General features: G+C 46.5%; 1 non-coding gene across 1 annotated transcript; it reads right to left on the bottom strand.

Moving 5' to 3' along the window:
• Positions 1-9,538: 9,538 nt before the first annotated feature.
• On the bottom strand, positions 9,539-9,600 carry LOC112614858. The gene has a single exon (XR_003117168.1). It is a non-coding gene; the product is annotated as a U7 small nuclear RNA (small nuclear RNA).
• Positions 9,601-22,021: the final 12,421 nt, after the last annotated feature.

Raw genomic sequence — 22,021 nt, 5'->3', positions numbered from 1 at the left:
CCCGCACCAGTTCTGACTCAGCCCACAGCCTGGCGTGTGATAGTGTACATGGTTTCCCACACAAGAGGACATCAAAACATTGACTCTGGGCCAGGCGTGGTGGTTCACGCCTGTAATCCCAGCATTTGGGAGGCCAAAGCGGGTGGATCACTTGAAGTCAGGAGTTTGAGACCAGCCTGCCCAACACGGTGAAACCTCGCCTCTACTAAAAATACCAAAATTAGCCAGGCGTGGTGGCAGGCATCTGTAATCACAGTGACTCGGGAGGCTGAGGCAGAAGAATCACTTGAACCCGGGAGGCATTGCAGTGAGCTGAGATTGGGTCACTGCACTCCAGCCCAGGTGACAGAGTGAGACTCCATCTCAAAAAAACAAAAACAAGAAAAACAGAACAAAACAAAACGAAACACTGACTTTAGACCTCTCCGTGAAGGTAGATTCTCCATTCCAAGCAGATCCTGGCCTGGACCAAGTTCCAGCCCACAACAACCTGCTCCCAGCACTGATATCCAGAGGAGACCAAATCTCTGAGCCTGGTGCAGTCACTGTGAGCCACAGGAACTAGCTTCTGAGAGCCTTTGTGATGTCGACTTCCCAATTGTCACTGGATCATTGATGCCCGGAGATCTTACCCTCAAGTTGGCAAAATGCCCCTCCTCCCCTGTCCTATCCTAATTAGGGAAAAGGAGTCAGACCGGTAGGACCAGAGAGAGCAAAGAGAGAAAGCAAATAAGCTCTAGATCTACCTTGGCCTGTGCAGATAACGTACGTAACTTGCAGACTTCCCGCCTACCATTAAACGCCTCAATTTATCAAACACCCCCGCTGAGGACAGAACGTAAGTTAAGCTCCCTGCTGCTCCCTATCAGCCCAAGCTCCATTCTATAAAATCCTCAGAAAGCCTTTGCTTCCTTGCAGTCAGCTCCTCTTCTGCTGGTTTTGCCAGTTGCTCCCCAGCAATGTATTTTCATACTTTCTTTAATAAATTTGCCTTTCTTTATCTACGACTGTCTTGGTAAATTCCTTTACCCCTACACCCCTGGCCCAGATAGCTATCACTCACCTGTGACATCCTTGCCCCACTTACACCAGGGTCTGAGTAGGGATCCTGAGATTCTTTCTGAAAACTCATCCCATGAGTACCATCTGCTTGTTTCAGCAGATGAGGAAACTCAGAGACAGCATAGATTTTGTCCAAAGTCACACAGCAAAGTTATAATGAAGCCAGAACCTGAACCATGTCTCTTGACTCCAAGCCTGATTCCACTGGTCTAGCTTCCCAAAGTGAGATGAGTGTATGAAATAACCTTGAATCACATTACAAAGTATTCTCTTTTCAGTTCTTAATGAATCTTCCTGGTTGCTCCAAGGAGACTCAGCTTGGAGCTAAGATGCCTTCAGTGCCTCCCCTTCTCTCTCTCAGCGCCCAGCTTCTCTTCTCTCTCTCAGCGCCCAGCTTCTCCTTCTCTCTCTCTCTTTCCCTCCCTCCCTCCCTTCTTTTTCCTTGAGACAGGGTCTTGCTCTGCCACCCAGGCTGGAGTGCAGTAGTACAATCATGGCTCACTGCATCCTTGACTTCCCTGGCTCAAGTGATCCTCCCACCTCAGCCTCCTAAGTAGCTGGAACCACAGGTACACACCACCATGCCTGGCTAATTTGTGTGTATGTGGTTTTTGGGGTATTTGTTATTGTTTGTTTGATTGATTGTTCATTTTGGTAGAGTCAGGGCTTCACCATGTTGCCCAGGATGATCTGGAACTCCTGGGCTCAAGTGATCCTCCTGCCTCAACCTCTCGTGCTGGGATTACAGGTGTGAGTCACCGTGCCCAACCCCAGCTCCCCTTTTTAACAGAGAAAGGGGTGAGGAGTCAGGAAAGAACAGGGGAGCCCCACCATACCACAGTACCAACTAGACATTTAATAACTTGGCTTTATGTTCTCTGTATTTGTCTCCATGGTTACCTCCTGTTTATGGCAAATGATTCAGCATCTCTTCCACAGTAGTGATATGAGATTTCCTTTTAAAAGAAATTTCAGGCTGGGCTCATTGGCTCACACCTGTAATCCCAGAACTTTGGGAGGCCAAGGCGGGTGGATCACCTGAGGTCAGGAGTTTGAGACCAACCTGGCCAACATGGTGAAACCCTGTCTCTACTAAAAATACAAAAATTAGCTGGGTGTGGTGGCACATGCCTGTAATCCCAGCTACTCAGGAGGCTGAGGCAGGAGAGTCACTTGAACCTGGGAGGCAGAGGTTGCAGTGAGCTGAGACCTTTCCACTGTACTCCAGCCTGTCTCAAAACAACAAAACAAAAAAACTATGTATCCTTTTAGGCCCTGCTCAAATGCCACCTCCTCCAGGGAAGTCTTCACTCCTGCCTGCAGCCAGCTGTAACCTCCCCTCCTTGGCACTTCTGTGGGGTCTTGTCGAGATATATTCTCCCTATAGGAGAGGAGACAAGATATTCTGACATCTCCAAGACAGACTCTGAGGTCCCTGAAGTTGGGGGCCAGGAGGGATGATTCCTTCCCCTCCCCCTCCCCACTCCTGTGCTTAGCAAATTTCCCTGTGTACCTGAAATGTCCTTTGAATGTTGAATGAATGAATGTGAGAATTGAGTGAGTCTGACTTTGGGCTAATTCTTTTTGTGGGACACCTTGAAGGTTGAGTCATGAAGAGTCAGGCTGAGTTAAATATGGAGGCATGAAGTTACCCTGTAGCCCCCATCATCCTGCTTGGCTTAAAAGAGTAACATGGTGGTGAATTTCATTTCAGACCACAAATATCTATTGAGCACAGCCTTAATCCAGACCTTGTGTTAGGAACGCTAGATACAAAGATGAGTAAGACAATGTCCTTCTTCAAGAACCCACAGCCTGGGTGAGGAGGAAGCTGTTTAATAAAAGATCAACACATGGGTCAGGTGCAGTGTCTCACACACCTGACCCATGTGTTGATCTTTTATTAAGTGCTGTTATCCTAGCATTTGGGGAAGCCGAGGCAGGCAGATCATTTGAACTCAGGAGTTTGAGACCAGCCTGGGCAACATGATGAAACCCCGTCTCTACAAAAAATACAAAAAATTAGCTGGGTGTGGTGGCGCGTGCCTGTGGTCCCAGGCATTTGGGGGACTGAGGCGGGAGGATCGCTTGAGCCCAGGAGGTTGAGGCTGCAGTGAGCTGAGATCATGCCACCGCACTCCAGCCTGAGTGACAAAGTGAGACCCTGTCTCAAAAAAAAAAAAAAAAGAAAGAAAGAAAGAAAGAAGGAAGGAAGGAAGGAAAGAAGGGAGCAAGGGAGGGAGGGAAAAAAAGAAAGAAAGAGAGAGAAAGAAAGAAAGAAAGAAAGAAAGAAAGAAAGAAAGAAAGAAAGAAAGAAAGAAAGAAAGAAAGAAAGAAAGAAAGAAAGAGGAAAGGAAAGGAAAGGAAAGGGGAAATAAAAGAAGAAAAGAAAAGAGAAGGAAAGAATAAAAATGCTGCTAGGAGTCTGCATAGTAGATTGGTAGCACCCACGCTATTTTGCATAAACTAGTCTCCCCTCTCTCCCTTCCTAGTTATTAGCTTCCCAGGCGCAGGAACAGGCAGCATTGCCTTCTCCCAGGAATGACCTTGGGGCATCAAAGATCCCTCTCACTCCTTGTTGATCTCAGTGGTTCTCAGCTGCGGGTGATTTTGCCCCCAGGGGTCATTTGGCAACGTCTGGAAACATTTTTGATAGTGGTGGGGTTGGGGGGCAGTGGCACTACTGGTTCTAGTGGGTAGAAGCCAGGGACACTGCCAAACATCCTGAAATGCACAGGATAACCCCCCAAAACCAAGGCTCATCTGGCCCCAAATGTCAGTATTGGCAAATTTGAGATATCCTGCTCCACTTTATCCTGTAACAAACCTGCCTTGATTTTTAGCAGCTCAAACATGTGGGGAAAAGAGCCGGGGAAATCAGAAGACCTGCTTCACAATCCCAGCCTTATTGCCAACTTGCACGTTTGGCCTCTATCAAATGCAGAGTGTCACGGGGTGCCCCTGCCTTGTTGACAAAGGTGTTTGGGGGCTCAAATATGTCAGATCAAAGGAGGACACTTGGGGAAGTAATTTGCAAGGGAAGGTGGACAGTAAGGCAGGTACAGAGAAGGGGGAATCCTCCATTTAGCCTATATCTCTTGTCATCAAATGGCCCAACTTTTCCAAGATGTTTTCAATTCCAAATATTCTTCCCTTTCCTTGTCTTCAAAATTAAATTTGATAATTCATGTCATCTGTGCCTCAGATTTTAAAAACACCTGAGCCTCCACCTGGGTCTAGCTCTTCTCCCCAACTCCTCTTCCTTCTTTGTTGATTGTAGAAAATTCTGGAAAAATATGAAAAGTACATATATAACCCCCTTAAATATAAAATTAGAAGCCCACAGTACACGCTGATTTATAAATGACTTTCTTCCTTGCTTAACAGTAGATTGTGAACATCCATGACATGAATTTCACTTCTACAATTTTATTTTAATAGATTCATTCCATAATTGACTTACCCAGTACCCTATTTTGAGACATTTTGATTGTTTCCAAATCTTCACTATTATAATTCATGCCACGATAAACATCTTGGGAGCATTTGTATGTGTATATTCATGATTCTTTTTTTCCTTTCCATACAACATTTCTTAAAGTAAAATTTCTGGCTCAAAGGATACATGCTACTTTTTTTTCCTTTTCAGAATGTATTTATTTATTTTAAAGCATGCTACTTCAGAAAATTTTGGGAAATTCTAAAACACAGAAAGAAGAAAAAGTAAAAATTATCTTTTACTGTGATCTGAACACAATCCCTGTTGACATTTTAGTATATTTCTTTTCAGTATTTTGTATTTTACGTGGCTTCTTTTTGAAAAACCACTGCATAACTAATTTATGGCCTATTATCTGTTTAGGTTTTGCTATAACCACTTTCTGTGTTTTTGCTTTTTTTTTTGTTTTGAGACAAGGTCTCACTCTGTCACTCAGATTGGAGTGCAGTGGCATGATCTCGGCTCACTGCAACCTCTGTCCCAGGGTTCAAGCGATTCTCCCACCTCAGCATCCCCAAGTAGCAGGCATGCACCACTGCTCCTGGCTACTTTTTTTTTTTTTGTAATTTTTAGTAGAGACAGGGGTTTCACCATGTTGGCCAGGTGGATCTCGAACTCCTGACCTTAACTGATCTGCCTGCCTCGGCCTCTGAAAGTGCTGGGATTACAGGCATGAGCCATAGCACCTGGTCTATTTTGTATTTTTAATAGTCTTAGCTTACTTGAACATTTTCGTAGACTTGGACTTTAGGTTGTTTCCAGTTTTTCACAAATGTAAATAGTATTGCAATGAATCTTTTTGTGAGTAAGGTTGTCTTTCTTTTTTTTTCAGACAGGGTCTCACTTTGTCGCCTAGGCTGGAGTGCAGTGGTGCAAACATTCACTGTGGCCCTGACTTCCTAGGCTCAGGTGATCTACCTGCCTGATCCTTGCAAGTAGCTGGGACTTCAGGTGTGTGGCACCACACCCAGCTAATTTTTGTATTAAAAATGTTTTTAAAATAAATATTTTGACAGCTGAGATGGGGTCTTGTTATGTTGCGCAGGCTGATCTTGAACTCCTGGGCTCAAGCGATCCTCCCACCTTGGCCTCCCAAAATGCTGGGATCGCAGGCATGAGCCACCATGCCTGGTCAATTTTTGTACTTTTTGTAGAGATAAGGCTTCACTCTGTTGCCCAGGCTGGTCTCAAACTCCCTGGGCTCAAACGATCCACCTGCCTTGGCCTCCCAAAGTGTTGGATTGCGGTGTGAGCCACCATGCCCAGCTTTCTTTTTCTTTCTTTTCTGAACTTATAGTGAACTCCTTAGAATAGGTTTCTAGAAGTAAAACGACGGGGTCAAGCAGGAAGACTGTTTTTATGGTTCTTTGATGTACTCATCATATATTGCCAAATTATTTTAAAAGCCCACGCCTTGTGAATCTGGGTGATTTGCACATTGTTATGGCCTGTTGAGCCCTTGGAGAGCTTGTCCTGATTTGTCCTCCCAGCAGCCATGTCTGAAGGTCCCACAACTTTTCTAGGCTGTCTTGGGCCCCAACAGCAGCCAGAGTGAAGTGAGAACATCTGCCCTCAAAACAGATGATTCCTGCTGCCCCTGTCTCTAGGCCTGGAGCGCCCCCTACAGCCCACATGAGGACCTTGCCTTCCTGTCCTGTGATCTGGGCTCCTCCTGCCTTCTCACCACACCCTCCTCTGGCCTCCACCCCAGTCCAGGTATGGCCTGAGCAGGTGCAGAGTGGGTCACAGCCTCTCTGAGGTTGCCATTGTCCCTTAGGCAGTACAGGAACACAAGCCATGACATGTCAGCCTCCTGACACAGCACTTTCCTGCTCTAGGCTGCTCTACCATGAGAGAGCTCTTATTTTTCTTGACCTAAAATCTGTTTCCTTGGTGTTTCCTCTCAATGCTCAAGTGTTATCCCTCAGGGCCACACATAGCCACTCTGCTCACTTATCCCTGCGACCTTTCTTCCCCTCCAGCTCACCTTCCCTCATGGCCTTAAAGCTTCTCCACCAGCTGTTTCTGCTTTAGCTTGGGACGAGGTCTCTCACTGCCTTGAGTCTCAATTTTCCTCACCTGTGGAATGGACAATAATCTCTATACTGCAGAGTTATCATAAAGATTCAAAATCGTACCAGTAAAAAGCCTGGCTCAGATTTTTGGCTCAAGATGGGAGGCTGAGCACATGGATGTTCCTCTCCTCCTCCTGAACACACATTGAAAGAAAGTAAAGAAGGATAAAGAGGGGAAAAGAAAAACCAATTAAAGAGCTGTGTTGGGGGAGGTGGCTGGGACAGTACATCAAGAGATCAGAGATTTTACCATTTCTGGAATACTGGAATGAGTTAAATCACATTTATGGGTAAATGAGAGTAAAGAAAGCCACAGCTCAAATCAAGAAGTGAGGAAGTCTGTAGGAGATTTTGGTGTGCTTTGTTTTGGTTTGGTGTGGTGAGGTGAGGCCGAGAGAGCAGAAGAGGAAGGAGGAGTAAAAACCAAGATGGCAGCTAATGGAAGGTCTGGCTGTAGAACTGACATGTGTTTGTCACACTGACGCCCCCATACCACTATTTTGGGCAGCCCCACCATTTTCCCCCAGGCTGAGACTGCAAGATTTTCTCTGAAGAAATTGAGTAACCAGCCTAGGAGGAGTCAGGGCTTCTAGATAAGGGTCGACCCCATAGAAGATGGCCCTTCTTCTTTTGACCCTAAGGAGTGGCCAAACTCGGCTACCATCTCCCCACTGGGCACACTAAAACCAAGCTTGCCAGTCAGCAAGCTCCACTCACCCACAGAGCCTTCTTTCAGCTCAAAGAAGCAGAAATAATTCAAGGAAAACTTAACCATATATTATCCCTAGGTCAGAGTATAAAATCTGGCTTATAATAGGAATTCAATAAATATTTGTTTAGACCTCCAAAAAAAAAAAAAGAGAAAACAATAAGAAATTAAAACCCTTTAACTCATCGGAGTGATTCAAGAAATGACTCCAGTCTGGGCGCGGTGGCTCAGGCTTGTAATCCCAGCACTTTGGGAGGCAGAGGCGGGCGGATCACCTGAGGTCGGGAGTTCGAGACTAGCCTGACTAACATGGAGAAACCCCATCTCTACTAAAAAAAAGAAAAAAAAATGCAAAATTTGCTAGGCGTGGTGGCACATGCCTGTATTCTCAGCTGCTCAGGAGGCTGAGGCAGCAGAATCACTTGAATCTGGGAGGCGGAGGTTGCAGTGAGCCGAGATCGCGCCATTGCACTCCAGCCTGGGCAACAAGAGCAAAACTCTGTCTCAAAAAAAAAAAAAAAACCTCCACTCATAAAATAAAAACAGAATATTATGATGAAGAGACATTCAAAGAAGAAGAGGGTCTTATATATTTAAGTATAGTTGACAAAATTTGTAAACATCAGTGAAAGTACTACAAAAAGTACTTTCTAATGTCTCACTTAAAAAGGTGAAAGAGAGAGAGAGAGACCCGCACACATTAAGACAGAAATAGATGCATACTAAAGGAAAATATTTTGAGACATAGAGGATTGATCCAGGAAAACCAGTAACCACTGATAGGAGTTTTAGAGGAGAAAATGGAATGGAGGGGTGAAAATTATTAAAGAAATAATTTTCCAAGACTTTAGGGGAAAAAAAAGTTATTCTTCAGAATGAAAAGGCCTAGCAAACACAGAGCAGGTTGAATGAAAAAAAAAATTCAAATTTGGACCCACACTACATATCCTAGAGTGCCAAGGATAAGTTAAACACCCAAAAGCTTCCAGTGAGAAATAAAAGGCAGGTAATGTTGGTGTTCACAACAGCAACACTGACTCTCAGAAGACAATAGAACAATGCCTTCCAAAGTGCTAAGGGAAAATGGTATTGAACTTAAACTGGGCACGGCGGCTCGTGCCTGTAATCCCAGCACTTTAGGAGGTGGAGGCGGGTGGATCACCTGAGGTCAGGAATTCAAGACCAGCCTGGTCAACATGGTGAAACCCCGTCTCTACTAAAAATACAAAAATTAGCTGGGTGTGGTGGTGTATGCCTGTAGTCCCAGCTACTCAGGAGGCTGAGATACGAGAATTGCTTGAACCTGGGAGGCAGAGGTTGCAGTGAGCCGAGATCGCACCACTGCACTCCAGCCTGGGCGACAGGGCGAGACTCCGTATCAAAACAAAACAGAACTTAACTTTGATATCCAATCAAACTGTCAGTTAGGCATGAGAGAAAAATAAAGATACTTTCTGACATTTGGGACACTGAAGTTTCTCCCAATTCATCCTTTTGGTAAAAAATTGCTTGAGGATGTACTCTAGCAAAATGAAAAGGAATCCAAGATAGAGAATGACAGGGAAATCCAAGAAGCAATGGTTCTAAACTAGGAGAGCAATGAAAATATATCCCGGAATGACAGTTGTATAGCAGATCTGGAAACAAGTCAGTGAATATTAGATCACTCAACAAATGGCGTGATTAAAAATGGAATGATCTTGGCTGGGTGCGGTGGCTCACGCCTGTAATCCCAGCACTTTGGGAGGCCAAGGCAGGTGGATCACGAAGTCAGGAGATTGAGACTCATCCTGGCTAACACGGTGAAACCCCGTCTCTACTAAAAATACAAAAAAATTAGCTGGGCGTGGTGGCGGGTGCCTGCAGTCCCAGCTACTCGGAAGGCTGAGGCAGGAGAATGGTGTGAACCCAGGAGGCAGAGTTGCAGTGAGCCGAGACAGTGCCACTGCACTCCAGCCTGGGCGACAGAGCGAGATTCTGTCTCAAAAAAAAAGAATGATCTTAATGATAAAGTAAAAAAGACACGTCTGCCCATGTGCCTACACAAGGGGGAAAAAGACAGTTGAAATGCCAGGAAAACAAAAAAGTCCTGTAAGGAAATAATAGTCCAAATTGTAAGCAAACTAAAATGTGACCTGATTCTGAGCAAGTCTCAGAAAAGAATATTCTTCTTTCTTTTATTTCTATTTTTGTATGGATTTTCTGGTGAGAAGTGGAAAACCTGCTAGACAAATTCTAAAAGAGCTTTACTTCTTTCTCTAAGTGGTCCACGTTTATTGATACGGAGTTACGGAGTTACGTATTCTTCTTTGTGGATCCATTTATCCTTGGCTCTCCAGTAAACAGTACTTACATAATCATAATATTGTAAAAATGATTGATTTATTTGTTTATTATTATTTTTTAGAGGGAGACTCTTGCTCTGTCAGGCTGGAGTGCAGTGGCATGATCATAGCTCACTGCAGCCTCAAACTCCTGGGCTCAAGCAATCCTCTTGCCTTAGCCTCCCAAAGTGCTGAGATTACAGGCGTGAGCCACCACATCTGGCTTTAAAATTTTATTTGACATTTTATTCCAAATTTCATAACAACTTAACAGACAGAGCATGGAAGACTTATTCATGGTTATACAATACATCAGATTGCTTTTAGCTGAACAGTGGCTGAAACCCTAAATAGGGGGTTATTTTTCTACTGTTATGAGGCAGCCAGAGGTGGTCATCCCAGAGACGCATGTGCTTAAGAATTCTTTTTTTTTTTTTTTTTTTTTTTTTTGAGACGGAGTCTCGCTCTGTCGCCCAGGCTGGAGTACAGTGGCCGGATCTCAGCTCACTGCAAGCTCCGCCTCCCGGGTTTATGCCATTCTCCTGCTTCAGCCTCCCGAATAGCTGGGACTACAGGCGCCTGCCACCTCGCCCAGCTAGTTTTTTGTATTTTTTAGTAGAGACGGGGTTTCACCGTGTTAGCCAGGATGGTCTCGATCTCCTGACCTCGTGATCCACCCGTCTCGGCCTCCCAAAGTGCTGGGATTACAGGCTTGAGCCACCGCGCCCGGCCGTGCTTAAGAATTCTTAAGCCGCCAAGATCATCTACATTTCTCCATCCAGCTTCGATGTCCTGGTATTATTTAATTTCTTTCTTTCTCTTTCTTTTCTTTTCTTTCTTTCTTTCTTTTCTTTCTTTCTTTCTTTCTTTTCTTTCTTTCTTTCTTTCTTTCTTTCTTTCTTTCTTTCTTTCTTTCTTTCTTTCTTTCTTTCTTTTTTCTTTCTTTCCTTTCTTTCCTTCCTTCCTTCCTTTCTTTCTTTCTTTCTTTCTTTCTTTCTTTCTTTCTTTCTTTCTTTCTTTCTTTCTCTTTCTTTCTTTCTTTCTTTCTTTCTCTTTCTTTCTTTCTTTCTTTCTTTCTCTTTCTTTCTTTCTTTCTCTTTCTTTCTTTCTTTCTTTCTCTTTCTTTCTTTCTTTCTTTCTTTCTTTCTTTCTTTCTTTCTTTCTTTCTCTCTCTCTCTCTCTCTCTTTCTTTTCTTCCTTTCTTCCTTTCTTCTTTCTTCCTTTTTTTTTTTGAGATGGAGCTTCACTCTCATCGCCCTGACTGGAGTGCAATGGTGAGATCTCGGCTCACTGCAACCTCTGCCTTCCAGGTTCAAGCGATTCTCCTGCCTCAGCCTCCTGAGTAGCTGGGATTACAGGCACATGTCACCATGCCCAGCTAAGCTTTGTATTTTTGTAGAGACAGTGTTTCACCATGTTGGCCAGGCTGGTCTTGAACTCCTGACCTCAGCTGATCTGCCCACCTTGGCCTCCCAAACTGCTGGGATTACAGGCTTGAGCCACCATGTCCGGCCTATTTAATTTCTTAAGGATTTAATGAAATTTTATTAAATATTTTTATTAAAATAAAATGATTCATTGTTCTAGAACTTTATGTTCATCCAGTTGAAATATGTAAAAGTTCTGTCTACATATAGAAAGGTATATCTTACATATTTATGTATGTCTTAGTCAATTCAGGCTGCTATAACAGAATGCTATAGACTAGGTGGCTTAAGCAACAGAAATTTATTTCTCATAGTTCTGGAGGTTGGGAAATCCAAGATCGAGGCGCAGACATATCTGGTGTCTGGTGAGAGTCCACTCTCTTGTTTACACGTGGCCTTTTTCTGGTTGTATCCTCACATACAGTGAGAAGAGAGACAGAGAGATCATTTCGTGCCTCTTTTTTTTTTTTTTTTTTTTTTTTTTTTTTGAGACAAGGTCTCACTCTGTTGCCCAGCCTGGAGTGCAGTGGCAAAAACACAGCTCACTGCAACCTCCTCCTCTGCCTCCTGGGCTTAAGCAATCCTTCCACCCCAGCCTCCTGAGTAGCTGAGACTACAGGTGTGTGCCACTATGCCTGGCTAATTTTTGTATTTTTCTTTTAGAGATGGGGTTTTCCCATGTTGCCCAGGCTGGTCCCGAACTCCTGGGCTCAAGCAATCTGCCTGCCTTGGCCTCCCAAAGTGCTGAGATTATAGGCATGAGCCACTGGGCCCAGCCCATCTCTTCTTATAAGGGCACTGATTCTATTCGTGAGGACTCGACTCTACAACCTAATCACCTCCTAAAAGCCCCTCCTCCAAATACCATCACACTGGGGATTTAGGGTTCAACATACGAATTTTGGGGGCACACAGACATTCAGTCCATAGTATGTATATCTGTATATTTATCTATAGCTATAGCTCTATCTACACCAATTTAAGAGTAATATGAATTTATGTGAATAATATGAATTGCTTAATATTACAAAACATTCCTCAGTTGCCTTGTGCAGCTTCTGCAATTAGCATAAAATCATAAATATTCTGGAAACAGAAATTGGAAAACAAAAAAAGCAAGGAAATGGACAAGTCACTCTCATGGGAAATGATGTGTGACATGAGAGTCGGTTGCATTCATGCTTTTTGAGGAGGATTTGATGAGTTTATTAATTTGTCTTTTTTCTAATTTCTACACTTAAATCCTCCCTGTACTTTGAAGACAGTGTCTATCTCTGACATCAGCATTGGGACAATCTATAAAACCATCCTGGCATTCAAATATAGTCACTCTTTGTTTTGAGGACATAGGGCAAGAGATGGAGAAGTGTTTCCCAGGGCCTGAACAGTGTTAGTCACTAGAGAAGATGTTTAGGATTACTTGATCACACTGTAACGGCAAATACAAGATCCTGAGTGACAGGGTCCCCAAGTATTCTTTAATATGGGCTTCCCCAACCCCCGGGCTGCAGTACTGGTCCGTGACCTGTTGGGAACCAGGCCGTGGGGCAAGTGAATGTGACCACCTGAGCTCTGCCTCCTGTCAGATCAGAGGTGGCATTGGAATTCCATTGGAATGAGAACCTTATTGTGAACTGTACATGCGAGGAATCTAGGTTGTGTGCTCCTTATCAGAATGTAACTACAGTTTCATCCCCAAATCATCTCGCCCTGCCCCACCGTCTGTGGAAAAGTTGTCTTCCACCGAAACTTGTCCCTGGTGCCAAAAAGGTCGGGGGCTGCTGCTTTAACACACGTGTGTGCTTGTGGTGTATGTGCTGTCTAAAGTACAAGGCCCCAGGCAAAGACTCTTCGTGCCTGGGTCTGGGGCAGCATTGCCTGCAGCCTCCTCTCTGCCTCATCCATATCACATAGACAAGAGCATGGCCTCTGGGTCAGGCAGACCTGAGCTCAGTTCCCAGTTCTGCCCCTTGGAAGTCTTGTGACTTTCAGCCATTGACTTTCCTGGAGCCTCAGCATCTTCCTCTGCAAAGTGGGGGATCTAAGAGGATCCTATTATCTAACAGGATTCTCTTCCAGTGTTGTTAGTGCAGGCCTGCCCCTAAGACTTGCAGAGCCTTGGGCAAAATCAAGAATGGAGGCCTAGGTGCAGTTCACCCCTTGCTCTTTCCACCCTGACTTCTCCACTCTATGTAGACATAAAAACTCATGTGTCCAATCTCTATTCACACATCCTCCCATCTCTGAATACCTCTGTCCTTGGCCATCCTTCTGGCCCAGGAGTGTACAGACTGATGGCATGGTGCACCTTCAGGAAGCATAGACAGGTGGGAGAGGGGGACTACGCAGATCCTAGAACTAGCCTTTGGGTCCCAGGTACTCAAAGTATTGTCTAGGTGGTGCTAGATGGGGGACTTATGGGAGGAATGAACATGAGTTCTAGTTGAACAGATCTCCTGGGACCCTCGGACTCCTCTCCTGTGGGGAGGAGGAAGACCAGGTCCTCTAAAGTGGAGGGCCCAGAGCAGAGCCCTGGTTGTCTGGCTCTGAAGTGGTCCTGATAGTGCAGAGTCCATGAAATGATGTTTATAAACTGCTTAGGACAATGCTTGGCACTTATTAGGTGTTGAACACATATTAAATGCTCAATAAATATTAGTTGTTGATATTATTATTATTATGAGAATCTGAAGGCTGAATCTCCCTTTCAAGGATGCGATGGGAGTAAGTGAGATCGTGTAGAAGTACCTACTCTAAAGGCATTTGGATGAGATGAGTTGGCATCCCAGTGGGTACTGAGGCTGAGGTTGCAGGGTGAGTGGCCAACCTGCTTACTGGAGGCACAAGGGACTGTTCTGTCCCCTGGAAGGTATAATCCCTTGCATTGTGTCCTTCTCAAGGTGCTTAAGAGCTCTGCAATGACAGAGAATGACTTGGCACAGGCCTTTTCAGAGATCAAGCAACAGAAGCCTAAGATAGGCTGTAGTTCTGCTAAAATCCCTGTTAATGGAGCACCTGCTCTGTGCACAGATTCTATGCTACAGTTTCTGTCTACAACTCTGTGAAGGAGATGCATTTCACAAATGAGGAAACTGAGCCTCAACAGGATAAATGACTTGGTCAAGGTCATGTCGCCAGGGAGGGGTAGAGTATCTGACTCCCAGGGTCAAGCTGTTTCCATTGCACTATGATTCTGCATCTAAGGCACAACTCATGGACAGAGGGTGAAAACCTTCCTAGGGAGGCTCCGGCTAAGTTCCAAACAGGGATAATGATAGTGTGGATTACGAAAGTGATCAGTTCCAGGAAGCACGCAGTAAATCCTGCTAGCTGAGCCCAGCCCACCCTGGGGCTGCTCTGTGACCTTGGCAAAGGCTCTATTCTCACCCACTCCTGCATCTGACGGTTGCTTGACAGAGGCTGGTGGAGGAGGAGGCTGCTCTAGTCTCTGATGGGCCCTAGTTCAGGCCCTGGATGGCATGAATGAAAATCATCTCAGAGCTTGGGTTTGTCTTCAGCTCTGTTGAGGATGGTGGTGTGGGTGAGAGTTGAGGATCACCCCCAGTCTCCAATGCCAGCCTCCAGGGACTTCAGCTTTCTCAGCTGTTTAGCCAAAAAGTCATCTCCTAGGAGTTCTGCTTAGGATGTTGTTGCTGCACCTCCACCAGCATCTTCTTCCTGGTTCATGCCTTCCAGGTCATCCAGTCCTAAAGACTGGTCCAAATAACCAAACCAGGGCAGCTAATGCCCTCAATGTCTTGACCTTGGAGATTTCCTTTAGATACATACAGCCTTCATTCATGAGTGATTCAGTGCTCAAACCCATTAAACAGCTATGTTTGCACAATGAGGCATTCTGGGCTATGACAGGAGAGCCTGGCCAAGATTAGGTTACCCACAAAGCGGACCCTGTCAAGTAGTTTCTTTGGGTGGAGATCCCAGAAAGCAATGGTGGGGAATTGGGGAGGTGAGGCAAGGAAGGAGGCCACTGTAGGTTACATTAATGAGCAGGTTACTTCTGTGAGCTTTTGAAGCTCAGTGCTTCTAGAGACTTCTGGGAGACAGCATAGAATGAGTCTCAGAGTTGTTCCTTTTGAGGGGTAAAGATGCTGGGATATTTACCCACCGACCTACACTTGTCATTGGCGAAGGGCTATTCCCAGGGACTTTAGCTCCTCAATACTCCTGGCGTGCTCTGTGCATGGGTCAAGCAAGCTTGTGCAGGAGGAGAAAGTCCCCAGGCAGAGTCACAGGAGCTTGCAGTAGGCAACCATCTGTCACAGGTACAGGTGGGTGGCAGTTACAGGATCTGCAACAGAAGCAGCCCTTTTGGTCCTGCTGGGTTAGGGTAAAACAATGCTCTGAGCCACCAGACAACCAAGAGAGTGAAAACTTTATTGCCCCAAGTACTTTACATGAATGTGACCAACACCACATTTGGGCAAATATATAAAAAGCACAACCTATTGTACAATTATTCCACCTTCTCGATTCATGCACTGTACAGACACTTCCCAGGTTTCTCTCCTGGGAAGAGGCGGGCACGATGGATGGGTTTCATGGGCAGCAGCTGCACTTGTCTGAGCCTCCTTTGCAGATGCAGCCCCTGGCACACTTGGCACAGCCCGGCGGGCAGCAGGGACAGCAGCCTGAAAGAGTCAGGAGATGCGCAGATCTGCTATGGGTCAACACTCCCATCTCACCACTGCCCCTCCCACCACTTAGAGGAAGTAGGAAAAGAGGGGTGTGTGCATGAGGTTTCAATCCACATTAGCAAAAATCCTGGGACAGAAAGTTGAGGGATGTTAGAACTGGAAGGGATCCCAGGGGCCATCTAGAGTCCATCAGAAGCCCACAGAAAGGAGGTTTGCCAAGGTCATGAGACAGTGGCAAAGGCAAGACTAGAACCTAGGGCTCATGACTCCAGGCCAGTGCTCTATCCCTGTTACCACTCGGCAGAACAGAACCTCCCCTTTTTCCTGCTCCAAACACTATGGATGCCCTCATCCCTGGGTAGGCTGCAGCCATGGAGAGCTCTGCCATAGGTCTCTACACGGTTCTCGTTTCAGATATCTCCCAAATGGGTAAAAGGCATCTAGACTCCCTCCCCGCAAGCCCCAATCCACTGTGGCTGGAGGATTGAGAATGGGGATTGGACCTTTCTTTCTTTTCTTTTTCCTTCCCTCCCTCCCTTCCTTCCTTCCTTCCTTCCTTCCTTCCTTCCTTCCTTCCTTCCTNTCCTTCCTTCCTTCCTTCCTTCCCTCCCTCCCTCCCTCCCTCCCTCCTTCCTTCCTTCCCTCCCTCCCTCCTTCCTTCCTTCCTTCCTTGGGTCTTGCTCTATTACCCAGGCTGGAAAGCAGTGGTGCGATCCTAGTTCCCTGCAGCCTCGAATTCTTGGGCTCAAGCGATCCTTCCATCTGCACCTCCTGAGTAGCTGGGACTAGGTGCACACTACTACACCCAGGTAAGTTAAAAAAAGAATTTGTAGACATGGAGTCTCACTATGTTGCCCAGGCTGGTATTGAACTCCTGGTCTCAAGTGATTCTCCTGCCTCAGCCTCAAATTGCTGGGACTACAGTCGTGAGCCACAGCACCCAGACTTGTGAGACTTCTTTATACTATTTCCATGATTGTAAAAGCCCAGGATGGCTTTGAACCCCGATTTCTCTCCTTCTGACCAACATGCTCCTGTGGAATTAAGCAGCTTCAGTGACTCAAGAGTCCACATAAGTTAGGGGAGTCCACAACTCCCCTGACATCTGCAGGTGCTTAATGGTTTTAGCACTTTCATAGCAGCTCTGGGATGTGGTTGGCTGGGAATAAGGAACCTCAGTCTACAGATGAGGAAAGTGAGGACTAGAAAGAATAAGCGCCAGGGAGGGGATGGCAGCGATGGACCCAAACCAGGTTGCCAGGTTCTGGACCAGCGTTCTCCTCACTCTGGTGGGTGCCCTTAGGGGCCAATGCTAGAAGGACCAAAGTTTGCAGGTCCCCTGTCAGCCATTCCCTGAGCCAGGATATCAATTCTAGAAAATCAGGCTGGGAGCCAACAGAGAGTGGGAGCTGCCTCACAGGTGGCCAGTCCACCTGTCAGCTCCCAGGATGAACTCCATTGGTGGCTCCTAATTGGAGGGAAGAGAAGTTTTCATCAGGGACCTGCAGACTCCCTGTAGGAAGCTGGTCCAAGGTTCCCAGACCCCAGGGAGGGCTTCCTTACTCACCAGACATGCAGACACATTCCCTGGGGTCCATGGTCCAGCTGTCCAAAAGGCTCCAGTGCTGTCACGGCTGGGGAAGGGAGGCTGAGTGATCAGCAGCCAGAGGCTCCCCATTTATAGCCATGTGGGTGTAGTCTGCAGCTCACCCCACCTCTCCCTGGGGCCAGACGCCCTGCACACGGCCCAGCCAGGCACCTTGGGCTGGGAGTTGGGAAGAGTAGGCGGAGGAGGGCAGAGGAGAGACTGAGCAGTACAGTCATTTGGGTGGCTTTTCACCAGGGGTGCAGGTGGCTGCACCCACCTCACCCACCCACCTGGCAAGGTTTCAGGGAACCAGGCGCAGGCTCAAATGCACACATGGAGCTCAGATCAGCAGCTATGTCCACTCTGTCTCCAAGTCCTATAAGTCCTATGCATTCTGTTATCCGCCATTTCTGTTCCCTCCTTCATAGGGGCTCCTCCTGTCTCGACTTGGGGCCTCATCCTATCTCCCCTGGTTGACTGTAAAAGCCCTTACTATGGGCAGGTGGGGGCCTCTATCCTTGGCCCTGAGCTTTAGAAGGTCCCACCAAGAACCTCTACTGGCCGCACCTTCCTCATGAGTGAAAGGGTGGAAAATCAGGGAGTTGTGCCCACCCAGAGCATGCAAACTTTCCTTCTAGACCACACACAAAGCAGATGCAGCAAGAGGGGACTTGGGGGAGATTTAACCACCTCTTCACTCTCCATTATAACCCCATTCTTTGGTATGGGCAGCTGAGTACTTTTCAGTTTGTTTGTTTGTTTGTTTTGAGTTGGGGTCGCATTCTGTTGCCTAGGCTAGAGTGCAGTGGCTCGATCTCGGCTCACCGCAACCTCCACCTCCCGGGTTCAAAGGATCCTCCTACCTCAGCCTCCCAAGTAGCTAGGACCACAGGCGCAAGCCACCACACCTGTCTAATTTTTTTGTGTATTAGAGATGGGGTTCTGCCACATTGCCTAGCCTGATCTTGAACTCCTGAGCTCAAGTGATCTGCCCGCCTCAGCCTTCCAAAGTGTTGGGATTACAGGCCACTGTTCCTGGCCTACTTTTCAGTCTTTTGTAAAGTGCCCTATAGAGGATGAAGCTTCAAGCTTCCCTGACAAACTTCCATCTGTACCCAATCCCTATGGAGAAATTCTGGAGCTGGTGCTGATTACACTTCCTCCAGGAAGCCACCTCTGATCACTCTCTTTCTTAGTTGGGAGAAATCTCTCTCTGTATCTCTTGGTTGATGTGTCTGTATATTTCTCATGACATTTACTACTTGCTAAGCTGCTGTATGATTATTTGTGTTGATGGCTCTTACCTTTCTCGCCCCAATCTGGGAGCTCTCAGGTAAAAAACCTGTGCCTGAAGCATCTCTAAACCCATTCAACATTCTGCACAATGTTGGATGAATGGATGAATTAATCAGATGAGTAATCAAATGACCAAAGGCATGAGTGAGAGAATGGATATATAAGTGAACAAATGACTAAGTGAGTGACGAGTGGACAAATGCATGTATCTCCTGCGTGTGGCTCTACTGAGGACCTCTGCTGAAATATGCTGTTGCCATTCAGAAAGGCGAAAAATGGGCCTGGCCATAACCATGGGAGATCATTCCTCCAAGTTCTCAGCTTGGTGGGGTCTCCATCATTCATCCATAAGGACCACCTGGGCCTCAGTCTGATCCATGGAACCATGGATTTTGGGCTGAGAGCTTCTAATGAGGAGAAAGGGATTTGGCTCCATGGTCATCAGCAGGTCACTGTGGCAGGCACTGGGGAGGGGAGGAGGGGGCAATACTGTAGTGATCCCCAAGTGGTGCCCTCCTTAAAGGAGTTCACAGCCTAGTAGGGGACATGTATTCATTCATCACCCTCCAAGGGTCAGGCACTGTGCTGGGCACTGGGGAGCCAATGGTGAGTAAAAGCAGTTTATGGTTCAGAAGGTCTGGAGGACATCTCAGCCCAGGAGATCCATGACCAGGTGTGGCTGCTCCCAGAGTCTTGAAGCTAGATCCATCTTCCCAGGCTTGCACCCCCAGCCCAGTTCTGGCACATCTCTCATGGCAGGCCCAGCCTCCTCCACCTCTCGGGCTGCCCTCCAGCAAGTATTAATGGCTTAGAAGGTCTGGCTTAACCAAGTGAGACCAGAGAGAGGAAGGGATTTCCCTTCACCTTATTGAAGCCATCTCTCTCCCTCCTCTGCCTAGGCCAGGAATCGCTTTTTCCTTGGATGATGGACAGTGTGAAGTTGCTTAAGGCCCCAACTGAATGCTAACATCAAAACCAGGCCAGATGCGGTGTCTCATATCTGCAATCCCAGAACCTTGGGAGGCTGAAATGGGAGGATTGCTTGAGACCAGGAGTTCGAGACCAGCCTGGGCAGCATAGGGAGTCTTGTTTGAGCTCTGAGACTCAGAGCTGCTTGACCTCTCTGAGCCTCAGTTTCCTGATCCGCAAAATCTAGCTCGTGCAAATGACAACCCTACAGCACTGTTGTTGTGGAGGTTAAATGAGAGAATACATATTAATCACTGAGTTCAAAATCTGGCACAATATTATTATCACCGACGTTATTACTATTAATAGGATTATCACGATCTGTATCTAATACAAATTGGTAGTTTGGTTTGGCCACCCACCCATTTGCATGTTTCAGGCTCATAGATCACCATATGGTTCTGTAGTCCTGAGCAGGATGCATTCATCAGCCGTAAATATTGTGGGGTTTTAGTGTCGGGGCTCCCAGCTTTTACACTCAATGGAACTTTTGAGTCCCAGGGCCAAGAGAGCATGGGGCACTGTCCTTTCTGATTCTCTTTGCTGCAATTTCTCTCTGTTTGGAAGCAAAGTTGACGTTTCACCTACAGAGGCCTCTCCTGAGGGGTATTTCTGGCCTTATATGTAGGAGTAGGCATGAGACCCTGGGGGTAAAATCAGAGAGGGCAGAGTGGCCTATGGGGCACCAGCTTGAATCCCAGAGGATCAGCACTGGAAGAACCCTGGTAAGTCAGAAGCCAGCTCCTCGTTGTCCAAATAGGAAAAACAGGAGCCCAGAGAGACGGGCCAAGCCCTGCCACTGAGCTTAGGTTGGTGACGGGGGATATTTGAATTTGACTTCTCAACTTGTTGCTGGCACTCATGCCTTACGTCCAAAGCCCTCGTGACAGAATTGTTCAGCACATTAAAGTCTCTGTGGCTTTATAAGCTGTTTATTAATTAATTTTTTATTAGAAAAAATTGAAACATACTAAAAAGTACAAAGAATAGTATTCCAAACACCACTGTATCTACCACCCAGAATTAACAGATGTTGACACTGCCCTATTGCTTCAGCTCTTTTAAGAAATAAAAATTCAACAGGGCTGAGCACGGTGGCTCATGCCTATAATCCCAGCACTTGGGGAGGCTAGGGCAGCAGGATCGCTTGAGCGCAGGAGTTCAAGACCAGCCTGGCCAACATAGTAAGACCTTGCCTCTATTTAAAAAAAAAAAAAAAAAAAAAAAAAAAAGCCAGGTGTGATGGCATACGACTGTAGTCCTAGCTACTTGGGAGGCTGAGATAAGAGGAATGTTTGAGCCCAGGAGTTGAAGGCTGCAATGAGCTATGATTGCATCACTGCACTCCAGCCTGGGTGACAGAGCAAGGCTCTATCTCAAAAAAAAAAAAAAAAAAAAATTAACAGGTTAATGGCTCTAAACACCACCTATGTGCTGGTTGCCCCCAACTTATGCTTTCAACCCAGCCTCTCTTCCGAACTCCAATCTCATAGCCTGGCTGCTACTCAACACTTCCATGTGAATGTCAAACAGCATCTCAAATTCCTCCTGTCCTCAGCTGAGCTCCTGCTCACCTCCTGCCAGATCCTCCCGCAGTCTTGTCTGCCTCCATGGCTGCTACCTGATTTGAGCCACTATCATCTACCCTAGACTCAGCACTTGTTTCCTAACTGGCCTCCCTGCCTCTGCTCCTTTTGCTGTCCTTTTTACCTCTTTCCAAACCCCCTAATTAGCCACACAACACTCAGAGTGGTTCTATTAAAATAAAAGTTACGACCAGGCATGATGGCTCACGCCTGTAATCCCAGCACTTTGGGAGGCCGAGGTGGGCGGAACACGAGGTCAGGAGTTCGAGACCAGCCTGGCCAAATAGTGAAACCCCGTCTTTACTAAAAACACAAAAATTAGCCAGGCATGGTGGTGCATGCCTGTAGTCCCAGCTACTCTGGAGGCTGAGGCAGGAGCATCGGTGGAATCTGGGAGGAGGAGGTTGTGGTGAGCTGAGATCCTGCCACTGCACTCCAGCCTGGGCAACAGAGCAAGACTCTGTCAAAAAAGAGAGAGAGAGAGAGAGAGAGAGAGAGAGAGAGAGAGAGAGAGAGAGAAAGGAAGGAAGAAAGGAAGAAAGCAAGCGAGAAAGAAAGAGAAAAGAAAAAAGTTACATTGTGTCACTGCTCTGCTCCGAATCCATTAGAAGCTTTCCATCTCACCTAGTGAACAAAAAAGCTCTTGGCCACCAGGTCTGCCCCTGTTTCCTCTCTGCCTTTGTCTCTATGGCACTTCCCAGCCTCTCTGCCTGCTCAATACTTGAACTTGTCAATCATGCCTCAGCCCCAGGGCCTTTGCACATCTCTAAAACCTCTTCCCCTAGGTATCTGCTTGAGCTATCTGGAGATATTTTTCCACTCCTTAGGTGA

This window comes from Theropithecus gelada, chromosome 20 (genome assembly GCF_003255815.1).
Source record: "Theropithecus gelada isolate Dixy chromosome 20, Tgel_1.0, whole genome shotgun sequence".
In the NCBI taxonomy this organism is placed as follows: Eukaryota; Metazoa; Chordata; class Mammalia; order Primates; family Cercopithecidae; genus Theropithecus; species Theropithecus gelada.
The sequence above is the reverse complement of the archived record's forward strand: the minus strand, read 5'-3'. Positions and strand labels throughout refer to the sequence as shown.